The sequence below is a fragment of the Cornus florida genome, unplaced genomic scaffold (assembly GCF_030987335.1).
Source record: "Cornus florida cultivar Cherokee Brave unplaced genomic scaffold, ASM3098733v1 CherokeeBrave_3.0.0_Hap2_Chr09, whole genome shotgun sequence".
Classification (NCBI taxonomy): domain Eukaryota; kingdom Viridiplantae; phylum Streptophyta; class Magnoliopsida; order Cornales; family Cornaceae; genus Cornus; species Cornus florida.
The window spans coordinates 74,943,776-74,962,794 of NW_026775579.1; the positions used below are offsets into that span (position 1 = coordinate 74,943,776).

Below are 19,019 nucleotides of genomic sequence, written 5' to 3' on the forward strand. Positions count from 1 at the left end.
TTTTTCTTTTTTTTTTTTATTTTTTTTTTATTTTTTATTTTTATTGCTTTTGCAACCCTTTGATACGCGCCGAATACTGTATATTCAAGCGCCCTAAATTGCATTAGTTAAGTCCGTTGTTTGTTTAATTAAGTAGATTATCTTCATTTGTGTGTATGTATATATTTTCAGGTCCATTTTCCAAAAAAGGAGCAAAATCAAGGCTTTGTGGAGTTTTGGCCATCAAAAGGCACAAGGCCGAATTTCTGGCAGCAGTGAATCCTGAACTTTGCTCGTCATTTTGACCTTGAAAACTTGGGAACTGGACTTCCCTCATAACATGAAAGATTTAGAGCTCTGAATCATCTTTCCAAATATTCAAACGGTTTGTCATTCGGAGCTCGGAGCAGAGAGTTATGGCCTTGTTACCAGAGGTGTGCAGAACTGTCTGGCAGTAATGAAATTCTGCTTTGATCTTCATTTTCGACCAACCATCCTTGATAATTGGATCTCCACAAAAACATGAAATATTTATAGCTCTGAATTAGCTTTCTAAATCTTCAAACGGTTCATCATTCGGAGTTCGGAGCGCAAAGTTATGGCTGTTTAACCAAAGTAGGTCTGGGCGGAGCAAGTGAAGCATGGAGCTTTTTACACTAAATTCGAGTGCTCGAGGCCTTGCTTAGAGTGCTCGAATTTTGGGCAGAATGCCCTTCGGAAATGGCCCATTTTCAGCCACTTGCATATTGGGTTCCTCAATTCTAATTTCCCTCTTTAATGGTTGGTTGGAGATGTTGGTTGGTGGGGCTTTTTAGAGCCTTATCTATACAAGAGAAGGGAAGCAAGGCCACAGATATCATTAAGCTTCATTTTGGGAAGATAGAGGAGAGAGAAGAGAGTAAGAAAGAGGAGTTCTTCAAGCAAACACAAGGGAGCACGAAAATGGAGTTGGATGCCTTGCTTCCTCCTTCATCTAGAGCTACCATGGGTAACTAAACCTCTTCTTAGGGAGTTGATGTAACCCTTGTCAAGTAAATATGTATTAATTGTGTTTATATTTGGGGAACTTTGCATTTATGTAACAAGTTGTCTAATCTAGAGATACACTTTGATGTATTTGTGTTTCATTCCATATTTAATCTTGTAGAGACTCTTATCTTGTCTTAGAAATTGTTTCTTCATGATTATACTACTTACATCTTTATAGTGAGAATGAAGATGAGATTATACAATGGTTTTAATGGCATGTTGTTTAAGAAATTTGATATTCCATGGCTTAGGGAACTTTGATGGATTATGGCTTAGTTCTAGACTTCATGTGCACTTACCACACAAATTGAGGACTTTGATAGTTCATAGCTTAGGAAGGATACTTCATTCTATACCATAGTTTAGATAGATGACTTATGCCAACCTTGGATGGATTATACTTAATTCTTGAATGTGTGAACTTCTTGAAGATATTATAGTTATCTTGCATTTCTACATATCATGGTTGCATGTATACTTTGTTCCCCAAGTTAATTGCAATTAGGCATGTTTATATGGCTTGTGGTGAAGTCAATTCCCTAGTCTTTTCTCTATTGTTCTATCTCTTTACTTCCTAGCACACTATTGTTTTATGCACTTTGAATTCCTAGTTTAGTGACCATCAAACAAACCCTTATTACCCCTTATCATTCTAAGAACAATTCTAGACACTTAGGTTGCCATAGACTAGCGCAGTCCCAGTGGTTCGACTTACCCGACCAATAGCCCTATTTTACAATGATTCGTGCTATTGCGAAGGTTGATGTTTAATTGACCAACCGATCAATTTTTGGCGCCGTTGCCGGGGACTGCAAACGGTTTAGCGACCAAGGTTCTAGGGTTAAATTTAGTTTGATTGTGAATACTGTGTTTTGTGAATATTTCTTGTGTGGTTTAACCTTTTTTGTGTTGTAAGTGAGATTCTAGGAACTCGAAGCTCGCCGTGGGAATGCTAGCAAATTGTAAGTCTAGAGGACCCCAGGTAAGTCTCGTGACTTCTAGTTTCGAATTGTGAATATCGTGCATGTGTTAAGCTTAGAAGTAGTTAAATTACAAGCCCTTGTCGAGGCTATTTCAATTGTTTTAAATTTCGTGTTCAAGCATCGGTCCTTGTCGTGGCCATTTACATTTTTTGTCTTGATAATTGAGGAGAATGAGAACATTGTATGTGGAGGTTATGGTGATGAAGTGTTGTATTGATTGCTTTGTGTGTTGTTGAATTACTCCTAGATGGAGGATACTTATCTCCCAACTCAATTCTACACACCACATGCGTTTTGTGCTTTTTGCTCTAGTAATACACATCATACAAGAGATTGTCTTCCAACGAGACAATTCTCGGACTTCTATCTAGAGAAACCAAATGAAAATTTCTTTGAACCGGGTAGTGATCCATACTTCAATGGTTATAACTCGGGTTGGGGAGACCAACAAAACTTCTTGTGGCATGACATAGGAAATTCAACCCCACAATCTCATATGCAACCTTTTCAACCCAATGATCATTCTTTCCCGCCCTCTTCTCCTTTTCCACCGTCTCCATTGGATGAGCTAATTGTTGCTAACAAACAAATGATGGAGTCTATGCACACGCAAATGATGGACTCCAACAATCAACTATTGGCTTCCCTTGCTAGCATGCAATCCACAGTAGAGTCTATCAATCAAGTGGTACCATATCACCAGTCCCAAGTTAGTGCAATGATAGATGACCAAATATCTCAAATTCAACAAAGGATTAATGCTAAAAATCATGAAGAGGAGGAAACATTTTCATTTGAATTTATGGCCAATCCAAAAGAAAATTCTATGAATGATGAGATTACTCCTAGTAACTTTCATCATGAGAATGAACAAGTGGTTATTACATGTGAAAATGATGAAATGGTGGTTAAAGATCAAATTGTTGCCACTCATAAAATGGAAGAATTTGTGGTTAAAAATGAGGAAAAAGATGATGAGATTGCATCCTTTAAAACTCCAGAACAACCCCTAAATAATCCTTTGCTTGATGCACCTCCTTCAATGGAGGATCCTCTAAAAGTTTGTTTGGCTCATTTCAATTGTGAGGATTTTAATGTTGACAATTCCATTTCGGAGGTGAATTCTTTGCTTAATATTCATCCACCTATTCATTCTCTTCCTTGGTCAACATCAAATGTATCTCTTTCTTGGGAGCTTGCATCTCATCCCATTCCCTCACTTGAGTTGTCTCAAGTTGTTGAGCCCGAACCGCCGGATAAGTGTGAGGAGGATGTTGAAATTTTGAAGGATAAGTTGTCGAGCATTCCCGTGCTCAATATGACCCTTCAAAAGCCTTTGCTAGGTGCACTCTCACCTACTCCATCTTCCTATAATCCAAATAAGCCCCATAATCCAAAGTTCTTCATTGAGGATGAAGAGTGGATTGAGGTCTTTCCATTACCTCTTTCCAACTTTTGTCTTCAAGCTCTTTTTCTTCCGCTTCCAAAAGAACTTTCTTATTTAGGGAAGCTTGAATCTCTTGAGAGACATGGTATAGGGTGATGAGGACCAACTTGATCTCGATGCGTCTAGCTATCGACGTTAAATTTAGCACTCATGGGAAGCAATTCTTCCAATTTCCATGCTTCCCTTGTCTTCAATTGCTCGTGCCTTGAAATTTTCTGGGAAATGGTTTAGAAAAGCCAAAAATTTGATTTTTCTGAAATGGTCTTCAGTTACGTTCCGCAATTTTAGACCGGCCTCTTAGACCTTCTCAGCTCTAATTTTCATTCCCGAAAATTTCCATCGCTTTCGAGCAAGTTCATAGGATCTTTGGCATGCAACTCATGTGCACAACCTCTCATTTTCAACGCATTGTTGGATCATGGTTCCCCAAAATTTTTCATGCATTGGAGATGAAATGCAAAGTTTGACAATTTTTCATCTAGGCATTAGAAATGTTGAGCAATTTGACAATTTTTCCAAAAATTTTCCATCCATGCAGTGGAATGGACTGAATTTGCAAATTTTAAAATTTTTTCCATGCTTTAGAGATAAAGTTCTAAGTTTCAAAAATTTTCCATCCATGCATTGGATTGGAATTATCTTGCAAAGCTTCAAAAATTTTCCGTACATTAAAATTGGAATGATGTTGCGATGCAAAAGTTCAAAAATTTCTTCTATGCATGGGAATGCCATGCAAAGCTTCAAAATTTTTCTATGCCTAGCTTGAATTTAGGTTGCCACATGCAAAGTTTAAAACTTTTCCCATGCATTACATGGAATGACATGCAAAAATTTTCAAAATTTTTTTCCATGCATGGGAAGGTTGCATTCATGGAAAAATGTTGCCACATTTTCACAATGCATACCTTCATGGGAATGAAGTTGCCACTTTCTAATGCCATGCGAGGTTTACAATTTCCATCTCAATATTGCAGTCCAATTTAATGATTCCATAGCATGCATTCATGCAATGCATAAGAATAAAAAATCATTCATCTATGCTAGCACACCATGCATGAAAATGCATCCAATGCATGCAATAGTGCCCATTGTCAACCCACAATGAAGATGTCCAGTTGAGTGCTTGAAACCAAACATCCTGAGGCTACTGCTATGATTTCGAGCAATCTACCTTTCCTGTCGAGTGCTCGCTGCTGCCTCCAATCTTGCTTGCACCACTGTCCTAGTTTCGAGCACTCGAAGACCAAGCTTCGAGTGCTTGCAGTTGCCTACCTCAGTTCCGCGGCTACTGCTTCTAATTCGAGCACTCGAAGACCCCATGTCGAGTGCTCGAATTACACCCCACTCTCTCCTCACTCAACCCCGAGCCTACTGTCCTATCTTCGAGCACTCTACTTCAATACTTAGAGTGCTCGAAAAACAACCCCAGCAGCAACCACCTTCCTCTATCCCTCATTCTTCATCTCTCTATCTTGAAACAAAACCAACCCACCAAAGCCTCACTCCCTCACCTCAACTAACCTGCTGCAACACCCCAAGCAACCCCTCTCGGCATCTCTCTTCCTCATCCACTCTTTAACTCTCTGCTACCACCAAACCCAATCTCACTTCTATCTCTTCAAACCATGCACCCCATTCCCAGCTCCGGCCAACTTCCCTTCATCAACCAACCAACACCATTCCCTCAACCTCATGCCTGCCTAAAACCATCTCTCTCTCTTGGCACTTTCATGCAACTTGCATGCACCTCGAAAAACAACTCCAACCACCATGCAACCCAACCTCCATCAACCATGTTCCCACGTCCTCCATGCATAACCACCACACCCCCTTTACCCTCGGCATCCACATGCATAACCATGCACCAACCAACCTCACAACCCACCCTCTCGGCATCTCCATCCACAACCCCAACTCTCTAACAACCCACTCGATGCCAACCCCAAGCCACCCCACAACCTACAATTTCATGCACAAAGCTCCCCTCACCTCTCTGCCATATTTTCGAGCACTCGAAGCCAAGCTTCGAGTGCTCGCAATTGCTTGAGTTCTCACACAACAAACACCCGAGCCACTGCCCCATTTTAGAGCACTCGAAGACACACTTCGAGTGCTCGAACCAAGCCACCTCTCTTTTAAACACAACCTCAACCAACCAACTCCCACTCACTCGGCTCAACCTCTCCACAACTCATCAACCTCACCTCACAACCCTCTCCCAAATCCACTACACCTCTGTTGGCAACCATGCACACCATCCTCCAAACTCAACCTCTCGGCACCCTTAAAATCCAACCCAACTATCCAAACCCACCACCTCATGCATGCCTCCATAACCAAACCACCCCACAAGGAAATGCATTTATGCATGCACCACCACTTCCACCCCACATTTCCCACCATGCATGCATGCATGCACCTCTCCATACATGCTTATCCATTTCCTTCCACTCCCCATGCATGCTTACCCACCCATCTATCAATCTCTCATCCACATCTTCCATTAACCACAAATAATGGGCCTTGTGTTCTCCATTGTTGGGTAAGTGTCTACCCTCTTTTTCTTTTAATTTTTGATCCATGGAGGATGGGATTGCTTGTGTGAAGGATTTGTGATTGTTTGGGAGTTGTGTATTGCATTTGCAGGGCCAAATTTTTGGATTTTCTCATCTCTAATCAACCTTTGGCCCTCTTCCTTTTTGTCTTGCACACCACGTGTTTGACAAATTGCCTAAGCCAACTTTATCTCTCTAAATGCACGGCTTTGGCATTATTTTGTTTTCCATTTTACACATATGACTCATGTGTGCCAATTTGTATTTTGTATTGATTTTTACCTTGCAATCACATTCAGGTTAGTATTTTTCTTTCTGTTTTGATTTTTCTTAAGAGACCTATGCTTTCACCTGTGTACATTAGTTCTGTTTTGATAGGTCTTCATGTCCAAGTTTGGGGGACGCCGTTGCGCACTCACATGGCTGAACATCTACGTCGTCGTCACTCCACTTGGTATTATTGTTCTTTTACCCTCTTTGCGCTTATTTTGATTTACTTGTCTTCTCACATTGAGGACAATGTGACATTCAAGTTTGGGGGTGCATTTATGTATTTTTGGTTTTACATTTTTGCTAAGCAATGATAATGGAATTTGAAACCTGTTGGAGATGAAAGCATATGTTTAAAACTTTGTGTATAGAAACAGCTGATATTTTTGAAAATAAAGAAAATTTGAGTTGAAATGATCATGTAGATTCAAATTAGTCTGTATAAATGTCTCAATTAGATTCTCACTGGATTTGACACTCTTTTAAGCTTCACAATGCACAGATGCACATTAGAAACTTAACTGTGAGGCATGCAACTTGATCGACCTTGACCTTGGCTTAGTTAATTTGATTTGATGAACCTGATAGATGAATATCTTTGGCATGATTTAAGTTGTCTAAAAAAAAAAAAAAAAAAAAAAAAAAAAAAACTGAAAAGAAAAGAAAATAATGACCAGTTGACGTTCGTAGCCTTTCCAACTCGAGCTATTAAGCCCTAGGAGTGTCTCTACACTTAATACCCTAAAGCCATCTGGTTTGGGAGTTGTTGGCCTAACGCTTGCTACAAGGGTTGGTTAGAAAGCTTAAAGGACTTAAACATTGCATGGTCAATCAAAAAAAATAAACTGGTAATAAACATGGTTCGTTGGAGTTCGTAGCCTTTCCAACTTGAGCTATTAAGCCCTATGGAGTGTCTCTACACTTAACACCCTAAAGCCATTTGGTTTGGGAGTTGTTGGCTTAACGCTTGCTACATAGGTTGGTTAGAAAGCTGAAGGGACTTCAGCATTGCACAACCATTCTATGTTTCGCTTATAAGTTACAATAAATTGTCAACAAGCAACAAAAGTTGTCTTGTAAATAAAATCATGCCTTAGGGACCTCATTTAAAGGGGAATTCAATGATTTGAAAACTCGTGTCTTGGAATTGGAAAAGAAAGTAAAAGCCGCATGTTGAGAATCCAATCCACTTTCACTGAAGTTAGAGTTGATTTCCATTTAAGAGATGATAATTGAGTTATTTATATGGACTATGATGTTGATACATGCATGTTGAAATGTGTTTAGTATCAATGCTTCATATATGTAAGGTAGTCTTCCCAATGACCCTATCTCCAGGTCTTTTTCTGTTTCAAGTTATTTTTGAGCTATGTATATATCTCATTTTACCATGGATGATATTTTTATAGTAGCATGCCCATGGTTGTCTTTTCATTAAGTTTTTCATTGTAGTTTTGCTAAGGGACTAGCAAAATGTAAGTTTGGGGGTGTGATACGCGCCGAATACTGTATATTCAAGCGCCCTAAATTGCATTAGTTAAGTCCGTTGTTTGTTTAATTAAGTAGATTATCTTCATTTGTGTGTATGTATATATTTTCAGGTCCATTTTCCAAAAAAGGAGCAAAATCAAGGCTTTGTGGAGTTTTGGCCATCAAAAGGCACAAGGCTGAATTTCTGGCAGCAGTGAATCCTGAACTTTGCTCGCCATTTTGACCTTGAAAACTTGGGAACTGGACTTCCCTCATAACATGAAAGATTTAGAGCTCTGAATCAGCTTTCCAAATCTTCAAACGGTTTGTCATTCGGAGCTCGGAGCAGAGAGTTATGGCCTTGTTACCAGAGGTGTGCAGAACTGTCTGGCAGTAATGAAATTCTGCCTTGATCTTCATTTTCGACCAACCATCCTTGATAATTGGATCTCCACAAAAACATGAAATATTTAGAGCTCTGAATTAGCTTTCTAAATCTTCAAACGGTTCATCATTCGGAGTTCGGAGCGCAAAGTTATGGCTGTTTAACCAAAGTAGGTCTGGGCGGAGCAAGTGAAGCATGGAGCTTTTTATACTAAATTCGAGTGCTCGAGGCCTTGCTTAGAGTGCTCGAATTTTGGGCAGAATGCCCTTCGGAAATGGCCCATTTTCAGCCACTTGCATCTTGGGTTCCTCAATTCTAATTTCCCTCTTTAATGGTTGGTTGGAGATGTTGGTTGGTGGGGGTTTTTAGAGCCTTATCTATACAAGAGAAGGGAAGCAAGGCCACAGATATCATTAAGCTTCATTTTGGGAAGATAGAGGAGAGAGAAGAGAGTAAGAAAGAGGAGTTCTTCAAGCAAACACAAGGGAGCACGAAAATGGAGTTGGATGCCTTGCTTCCTCCTTCATCTAGAGCTACCATGGGTAACTAAACCTCTTCTTAGGGAGTTGATGTAACCCTTGTCAAGTAAATATGTATTAATTGTGTTTATATTTGGGGAACTTTACATTTATGTAACAAGTTGTCTAATCTAGAGATACACTTTGATGTATTTGTGTTTCATTCCATATTTAATCTTGTAGAGACTCTTATCTTGTCTTAGAAATTGTTTCTTCATGATTATGCTACTTACATCTTTATAGTGAGAATGAAGATGAGATTATACAATGGTTTTAATGGCATGTTGTTTAAGAAATTTGATATTCCATGGCTTAGGGAAACCTTTGATGGATTATGGCTTAGTTCTAGACTTCATGTGCACTTACCACACAAATTGAGGACTTTGATAGTTCATAGCTGAGGAAGGATACTTCATTCTATACCATAGTTTAGATAGATGACTTATGCCAACCTTGGATGGATTATACTTAATTCTTGAATGTGTGAACTTCTTGAAGATATTATAGTTATCTTGCATTTCTACATATCATGGTTGCATGTATACTTTGTTCCCCAAGTTAATTGCAATTAGGCATGTTTATATGGCTTGTGGTGAAGTCAATTCCCTAGTCTTTTCTCTATTGTTCTATCTCTTTACTTCCTAGCACACTATTGTTTTATGCACTTTGAATTCCTAGTTTAGTGACCATCAAACAAACCCTTATTACCCCTTATCATTCTAAGAACAATTCTAGACACTTAGGTTGCCATAGACTAGCGCAGTCCCAGTGGTTCGACTTACCCGACCAATAGCCCTATTTTACAATGATTCGTGCTATTGCGAAGGTTGATGTTTAATTGACCAACCGATCACCCTTTTTTTTATTTTTTATTTTTTATCAAGTTCAATTGTTAACCTAGAGTTTGGGCCCTCCATCTTTCGGCGCGAGAAGTTCAGTGTTTGATGAGGCTAGAATCCCAACTACTTAGTGAAAAGGGGTTGTTATCCACCTTTATCAATAATGAAATCTTTCAATGCACTACTAGTCCAATTGGGATATAACTAACTCAATAATCGACAAAGCATGTACCCCACAAATGAATGCTAGTGTGCGCCGGTGCTAGTGTAGAATCCTAGAATGAATCTCAAAGTAATAACAAAATCAAGATGATGTGGACCACAAGTGCTAGCAGGATATCAATCTTTCAAAAAATTTACTCCTAAATGGCATCCCTAAGGCATACAAGGAGTATTGAACTCTCAAGTCAAGCCATTTTTAAATTTTAAGCAATGTAGTCTTCAAAAGATCAAAATCATAGCTAGATATGGACCAATCATAGAAAGTTCCTCGATTACACAAGTCATGCTCAAAATTTTGAAATTTAAAGCTAACACTGCAAAGCACCATTCCCCCCAAACTTAAATGGCACAATGTCCTCAATGTGCAAAGAGAACAAAGGAAAGAGTATACTAGTGTAACTAAGCAAGAATGATCGGGACTAAAGTATCTGAAGTGAGTGGTATGGCCCCCTAAACTTAGGATGAACTGTAGTCCTGAAAATTGGCACTTGGATAAACTCATCAGATAACAAAATGGGATAATTAGTGCACAGTGGACATGCAAGTGTAAATGGGATAACAGATAAATAGATGAGAGAGGTATAAGGGTGGTCTTGAAAATTGGGTAGCACTCTCTCACTGAAGTCACTGTGATGCACCTGATGGAGTCAAACATACAGATATGAGAATATAATATATGATATCCACAATAAAAATAGATATATATATATATATATAAAAAGGTACTGGTATATCAAAAGATCTAAGCCAACAAACCGGTTACAAAAACAATAATGTACAGTGACAAAAGTAAAGTATCAATAGGAGAGAGGGATTATGAGATAGAAGGAACTGGGAACTCAGGAGGATGAGGTAGGACAGGCAGGTCGGGCTCCGCGGATATCTCTTGATAGATCTCGGAATATAGTCGCGACATTTGTGCGGAAGGCAGTAAAATCAGCTCTGTGGGCTATGAGATCAGCTCGTATGGCAACAACAACATCCTCAAGCGTCTGCAGACGTACTCCAAAGTTGGGGGTCAGATCTGGAGCCTCAGGCATAGATGAATCAGAAGAAAACTCCTGACTCTACTTCTGCTCGTGAATGGGCGACCTGGCTGGAGAGTACTGTTTTGCGTCGTCTGCAGGGCGCTCTAAGTCAATATCTGTATGATCGGTAGCTGGATCGACTGGTGCGTCCTCTGCTGCGAGATCTGCTGCTACTGCCTGTGCTGCTGCCTGTGCCTCATCCTCCTTTAACTCCTCTGCAGCCACTACCGCGTGGTCCTGCAGTCTAGAAATAATGGCGTTGTAGCTTTTGGTCCAGTCCTTCTTCAGAAAGTGACATGAACCTCTCTCGGGGTGCTCCCGAGGATGAATAGGGTAGCGCTGATCGATCAAAATCTGGGTGATGAGGTGGCTGAATGGAAGAGACTTAGCCCATCTGGGCTTCTCCTTATTGATGTACTCGTCATAAAGCTTCCTCATCACGCTCCAGATGAGAACGAGAATGGACACCCAGTGCCTGGTGTAGAAGGCGTAGAGGGCTGTCAGATAATCCCTCCTCTTCTGAATCTTGTGCCCCGCCATGTATATATTCCGGAAGAGCACGGAATCGGTGAACCAAAGATCGTCTGGAAGGAATGTCCTGGTGGCGAAGGTCTCGCCAGCGGCATGGTGACCTGTAAGAAAGACCACCATGTCGGCGTAAGAAGGCTTGTATAGTCTCAGATAGGTGTGGGCAGCGACAAGAGCAGGCTAGTGAGACCACTGTAATGGTGATCTGATGGCCATTTATAGAAGTGACTAGCTTTGCTGTGGTACGTGGGGATGGCCGGAGGTTCTGGTAGAACAACCGTACCAGCTGCGGGTGGACCGGCTCTGTGACTGGGGCAAGAATAGCTGCCAGGCCCCTCTGAATGATGTCATGGTAAGCGGATCGGGTCAGCACCGATCTAAAGAAGAAGGCCGTATCGAATATTGACTCATGGTCGATCGCCATATGCGCATATCTAGGCGTGGGCCTATCACCCTTCAGATGAGCTGGCTGAGCTGGTATAGGTGAATACTCAGCTCCAGTATGCGGTGGATATGGTGATGGTGTAAATACAGGATAAGCCACAGAGGTGGATAGTATATGGTCATCTTTGGCCTCATGAGATGATGACTGAGGTGGGGTAGCCTGTGCTGGCTCCTCCTATGCATGAGAGGGCTCTGCTGGCTCCTCTGTCCGTGGCCTAATGTGTCGGTGGGGCCCGTGTTGCCTATTAGCAACGGTCTTCCTCTTAACCATGGCCTGCGAAAAGAAAAAGAAAAACTTACAATGGGAGTTAGTGCAAGAATAAGAAATTTTAAGCATAATATAGAAACATGAATGTCAAGTAAAATAGACAAAACAGATATGACATGAATCTATGCAAGTGGTAGGATATGAAACATGCTAAACAATGTAGGTATAAAATGCATCCTATGTGGAATATCACAGGCATTAGGCATATATGAGATAGCATGAATATAAGATATGATGAATGAAGTGTGTGTGTGAGATCTGTGAAGTTCGATCGATCATAAAAAGGAGTGAGATTGATCACAAAAGTTAGATCGATCGAAAATAAGTAAGACCGATCTCACAACTTCGATCGATTTGAGACATGAGTTCGATCGATCTCTCAAGATCGATCTGAGATACAAGTTCGATCGATCAAACTGTGTGACGAATATAAACAGTCACAGATCTGTGACTTTAGAAGCATGGGGCCTACACGAACGTGTTCGTGGGCCCATCAACACAACACATCAATCAATCCTAGCCACTGTTCAAAGCCCATACTCCCAAATCGAATCAAATCATCAAAAATATATACACATATATAAACATATATATACATATATAGACACAAATGCTTCAAGCTTCAACAATTGAGGATTTTGTCATGTATATAGCATGTATGCAGCATATAAAACATGTATGTACAAGATTGAAGCTTAAATCATGAAGGACATTCTCGGATCTTATCTCAAACGATGAGAGAAGTGGAGATGTGGAAGAGTGAAGATGAATCCGAGAAGGAAGAGAGAGATTGATGCTTAGATGCTCGGCGGAAAGTTCACCGGAGGTGGGAGAGGTGATGGCACAATGGCGACGGAGAAGGGGGTTAGGGTATGCAGAGAGGGTGAGATCGATCTAAGGTATCGATCTAGAAAACCCTCGGTTCTATTTTTAAAAGCATTCCCGACAGAGTTCGATCGATTGAACTTCAACTGAGATCGATTGAACTTTGATGAACTCTCTTCAAAGTATTTTTTAGATTTTTAAAAATTTTGAAAACGCAAAATTAAAAATTAGAAATTAGAATTAAAATTAAAAATTGGAAAATAAAGTAAAATAAAATAGAATAAAATATTTTTGGTTTTTTTTATTTATTTAAATTTAATTGAATAAACAATAATAATTAAAGACTAATTAAAATGTTTTTGAATTTTTGAAAACTTTTTTTTTTTGAATAATAAAATAAAATAAAATGAAATGAAATGAAAATAAAAGTGAAAATATTTTTGGATTTTTGAAAATTTGAAAAGTCAAAACAAAGTCAAAATAATGAAATGAAGAACTAAGATCAATCGAAACAAGAGTTCGATCGATCAGACAGAGAGAAAAAATATGCAGGTTTTTGGCTCAGAAAATTGGCTAAGTGTTGGAACATGAAATCGATCGAACTTGGAAGTTGGATCGATCGAAGAACTTCAGATCGATCTTGGAATATTTCCATCGATGAGACAGAGAGGTGAAATATGCAGGTTGATGCAGGCTCAAAATTTTTCTAAGTGTTGAATCATGAGATTGATCGAACTTTAAAGTTGGATCGATCGAAGGTCTCTTGATCGATCTAAGAATTAGTTCGAACGATGGGACAGAGAGGTGATTTGGATGCAGGTTTCTGCAGGTCGAAAATTTTTCTAAGTGTTGGATGTAGAATGGAGTTCGATCGATCGAACTCAGGTTTGAGATCGATCGAACTATGCAGAATGCTCAATAATTACATGAAAGCTCATGCAATCCTCACCAAAATTCCTTTCAATGCATATGAAAACCAAAAACAAGTATCTAGACATCGCAGGAAATGAAATGAAAGATAGAAGTGAGGGAAGAATAGGGTTTTAACACCCTACGAATGCTTTTGCTAGTCTTTAACGTCTCTAGCAAGACATTGGGCTCTTTTAGCCCGGATCAAAGATCTTATAATGCATCCCCTCCTTGTTGGGGTGATAGATGCTTTGAACTCCACCCAACAAATGGTTCTTTGAAGAAGTTGTTAGATTAAGCTCAAAAGAAACCTTTGGTCCCTTGTTTATGCAATCGCAACCTTTGGGCTTCCATGCCTTTTCAAAGCAACAATTTGAAACAAGACTTTAAGAATGCAAGGTTGAAGATAATCCTTTGGAAGTTTTGGTCTTACACAAAAGCTCATTTCCTTGACATTGAAGATCATGACATTTATCTACAACATTAACCTCTCCTTCATATTTGTCAAATGAATTGGGCTTGGGATTAAAGATATTCAACTTCACCTTCATGTGGCCAAATGAGATCTTCATTATCCCCGTCCTACAATCGATGTTGGCATTAACGGTTGCTAAGAAAGGACGGCTAAAGATAACGGGAATTTGGCTCTTAGGATTGGGGACCGGTTCCGTGTCTATGACAACGAAATCAATCGGGAAGAAGAATTTATCAATCTTAATAAAAACATCCTCAATTATACCCCTAGGCTTCTTAATGGATCGGTCGGCAAGTTGCAAAACTATCGACGTCGGTTTCAATTCACCTAGGCCCAATTTGACATAAACCGAGTATGGAAGAAGGTGTTACACTTGCTCCTAAGTCAAGAAGCGCCCGATTAATGATATGATCACCAATAATACATGATGTAGTGGGTGAACCGGGGTCCTTAAACTTTGGAATAGTGTTATGTTACAAAATTGAGCTTACTTGCTCGGTCAAAACCACTTTTCTTGGTGCTTGGCTCTTGTTCTTCCGCTTTTGGGTGCATAAGTCTTTCAAAAATTTGGTATAAACCGGAATTTGCTTGATTGCATCCAATAGTGGAAGATTAACTTTCACTTACCTAAACATTTCCACAATTTCATTGGTTTTTGCCTTTTGCTTGTCTTTTGAAATGGATCCTTTTAAGGCATCCGGAAATGGAACTTTTGGTTCAAACACTTTTTCAGAATTTTCTTTTGAACTCTCTTCAACACAAGAAGTTTTCAAACCATTTTTCGACAAAACTTTTTCAACATCATTTTTCAAAACTTCTTTTTCAAACACATTTTTCAAGATTTTTTTCGATGAATCATTTTCAAAATCACTTTTCAAATCACATTTTGAAGATTTCTCATTCATAAGATCATGCACATGCAATGAAGGAGGAATGAGATGTGAAACGGGACGGGTGACAACTTGAGGATGCACCGGTTCACTCTCTTCATTGGACATTTCTACTTGATTGTCCATTACCCTACCACTCCGTAAGGTAGTCACCGCATTAACATGTTCAATGGTGTGGCCTTCCGATGAGGAATGGGTTTCCACAACACACTGTTGCTTAGGTGGGGCATCAATAGGCATCTTTCCCTTCTCTCTTGTATTGAGAGTGCTTGCTATTTGCCCTACTTGGGTTTCTAGCTTCGCAATAGATTGAGAGTGAGAATGATGCAATTGTGTGTTAGCCTCTAAAGTGCCCAAAGCATTCAAAACTTTTTCTTCAAAGACGGGACTTCTAGTATTACCTTGGGAATAAGATTGGTTAGGAAAATGAGAATTAGCAAATTGATTCCCTTGTGATTGATAAGGTCTATAACCTTGTGATCCTTGGTTTTGAAGTGGAGGTGGAATGTATTTCCCTTGAAAACCGCCTTGGGAAGGGTTTGAGCCCTCTCCTTGGTTTTTCTAAGAGAAATTCGGATGATTCCTCTAACTTGGATTATAGTGAGTACCATAAGGATTGTTTCCTTGGTTCACGAAAGCTGCATTAACTTGTTCATTAGGTTCATTTTGCACTTGTCCGTGAGGACAATGAGAAGTAGAATGAAGAACACTAGAACAAGTCATACATGTCTCATTTGATGCACTATGAGAATGGTTAGGGAAGGAAGATACTTGATTCACCGAGTTTTGGTTAATAAAAAATTGATCAAACCTTTGAGATAAAGACTTCATTTCGGCGGCTATTTCATTTGAATGGTCGACTTGATGTAAGCCAACACTCTTCCTACCTTATGAATTTCTACCATTCTTGGATGATAGTGTTCTATGCAAAGAATTTTCACTTATGCTCTATAAAGACGCCATACGTCATCCTCATGCCTATCAATGTATGAGCCACCTATGGAAGCATCAACCATACCCTTATAGTTGTCCGATAAACTCTCAAAGAAATATTGAACTAATTGCCATTTGGGCATGTCATGATGTGGACACTTCCTAAGCAATTCATTGAAGCATTCCCATGCCTCATGAAACGTTTCTCCATCCCCATGTGAAAATTCTCGAATTGAGGTTCTCATGGCATTGGTCTTTGAAACCGAATAGTACTTTTTCAAGAACTCTTGTTGCATTTCTGCCCAAGAAGTGATTGAAAAAGGCCTAAGATTGTTAAACCAATACTTTGCCTTGTTTTTTAAGATAAATGGAAAAAGTTTGAATCTTAAAACCTCTTCTGGCATGTCGTATATTTTACGGTGGAACATACTTCAAGAAACTCATCCAAATGCTTGTAAGGTTCTTTGCTTGGAAGTCCATGACAGTTAGGAAGCATTTGAATGGTTTGTGGCTTAATTTCATAACGATGTGCTCTAAATGGAGGCAATTGGATGCATGTAGGTGCATTATACTCATTAGGCACATAATGGTCTCTTAAAGCAAGAGGTGGATTAGCTACTTGAGGTACAACATGAACACCTTGGTTTGGAATTCCTTGATTGATGATGGGAGGTTATGGGGCATACATTGGCCTTGGCATTCCATATGGAACTTGGCCTTGTTGTTGTGGTGGTTGGTGAATGAATGGCCTAGGCATGCCTAATGTTACTTGTATGTTCTCATTGTGCACATTGGGATGAAGGATACCTTGTTGGTCTATATGACCAAGGTCCTTAACATGATCATTATTATGGTCATCCATTGATAGATTGGTTCTATTTGAACTTCCTCTTCCCCTAGGATTTCTAACGATGGATTCAAGATGCAAATCAAGAGGGACAAGAGTTGGTCTCAATGAACGACGTCCATGCATACACAATGTAAAACACAACAAGCACAAAGAATGACAAACATTATGCCTTCACAAAAATTTTAATTAAACTTCTTCCACAAACACTTAATTCATACTCCCATATTTTAACAACAATGATGCAAGAACAAATAAAAATAAGCCTCCACGCGGGTCGACGATTTAACTAAGGGATTAAGTAAAGAAAGTCTCACAAAGGTCCTTCAGCACTTCAACTCCAAATTTAAAGCTTGGCTTAGCAAATTTTTAGAATTTTTAGCTTTTTACTTTCTTTGCTTGCTTGAATGCTCCTTTGCTTGCTTCCTCTCCAAAAATGCACGTAGTCAAGTAAAAATAACACAATAAGTAACCAAATAGAAAAATAAAAAATAAAGTAAAGACATGATCAAAAGAGTACTAATCCTAATTGATTCCACAAATCTGACGTTGCCAAATCAAATCAATCAATTCCCCGGCAACGGCGCCAAAAACTGACCGTGTGTTGTGTCGCACTACTGTCAAGTTTGAGAGTGTGTGGATTTTAAGGCGAGGGCCAAGAGTTTTACATTTATAAAAGCCACTACTACCTTCACTAAAAATATAGCAAGAGTGAGTAGGGATTGTCCCAAGGGATTGCGAGGATCGAACAAGGTCGTGGAATCGCTATTAGGGCTAGTAGGTCGAGTGATTAAACAATTGGTTGGTTGGTTGATTAGATAACAATTAAATTAAACTAAGTGATAACAAAAGAATGCAATTAAGAGTAAGTAAGAGAGAGAGAGACCTTAGGGTTTAGAGATCACCACCAAGCAATGCATTTCTATACCGTTGATAAATGACTAATGAGGGCAAATGGTGTGCTGCAATATTGAAGTGTGTGTGTGTTTGGTTGATTCAATAAGCAAGGATGACTAGTTAAGCATGTATTGTCTAAACATCATGTGAAAGGCACAATATATCTAAACAATGAAGCATATATTGTCTAAACAACATGTGAAAGGCATAATAGATCAAAACAAGTCATTAATCATTTCATTAAGCTCACAATCCAAATACAACACAAGGTTAGAGACATATGTTTCTTGCATTCAAAAGCTTGGATCATCAAACAACAAGTATGGATTGTCTTCCCATTTAACACTACACTACAACTACACTACATCTACACTACTAGCATGAAAATAAACTAGGGGAGAGGCACAATCTATCAAGGAATAAGTATGAACCATCAAGAAAATCACAAGAGCATTCATTTAAGCACTATATCTTGACAATCTCCAAATCTATAGCATCAATACACATAGTGTGATACCCCTCGGATTCGAGACACGGGTTGATCAGGCCCAGGCCCAAACCCGAGGGAATATCAAACAATTAAATTATTTTACAGCGAACACAGATGACAAAATGAAATAATAAAGATGGAATAAAACTAAAAGAACATTTAATAAAAAACCCTCCATGCATAACTGAAAAATAAAACTCCAATCCTCTAAATTCACAAGGTTACAACTTGGGAATCCACTAGTGGACCCCTAACCAAAAGTTCAACTGAAACTGAAAACTGAAAATAGATAATGCTAGAAACATCGAGAGAAGTCCTACGTAAACAGATGAATGTGGGACTGTCCTTGACAAGCACGATTAAGCTCTAAAGCTAGAACCATCCTGTACCTGAAAAGAATAATAAAGGAGTGGGTCAGACCCACGAGCAAGTTCTAATCTAACTGCAATCCATACAGTGACCCGATACGCAGATACACCGTAGACACCTCACAATATCTATCTAGTCCATACGTAAAAATATATCCACACTAAGGGACATTCACTAGTTTATAATAGGGGTCTCAACCTGAATAGAAGGCAACATGCGAATACGCACCCAAAGGTGGGCATGAGTACCTAGACCTAACAGGGTACACCTCAACCTATTATAACCAGCAACGCATCCACCACATATACGCACCCTAACCAACGAGTCTGAGACTCAAGCTCAGCTCGTAGTACCATAAACACTTATATAACATCCATCCAAATCCAGGGTATGCAATTCAACAATTTATTAAACTGACA

The 19,019-nt window shown here is 39.3% G+C and overlaps 1 pseudogene; it reads left to right on the plus strand.

Annotated features, from left to right (window-relative positions):
- The first annotated feature begins 16,138 nt into the window (after nt 1–16,138).
- Nucleotides 16,139–16,237, plus strand: LOC132275663 (small nucleolar RNA R71; annotated as a pseudogene).
- The last annotated feature ends 2,782 nt before the right edge of the window (nt 16,238–19,019 follow it).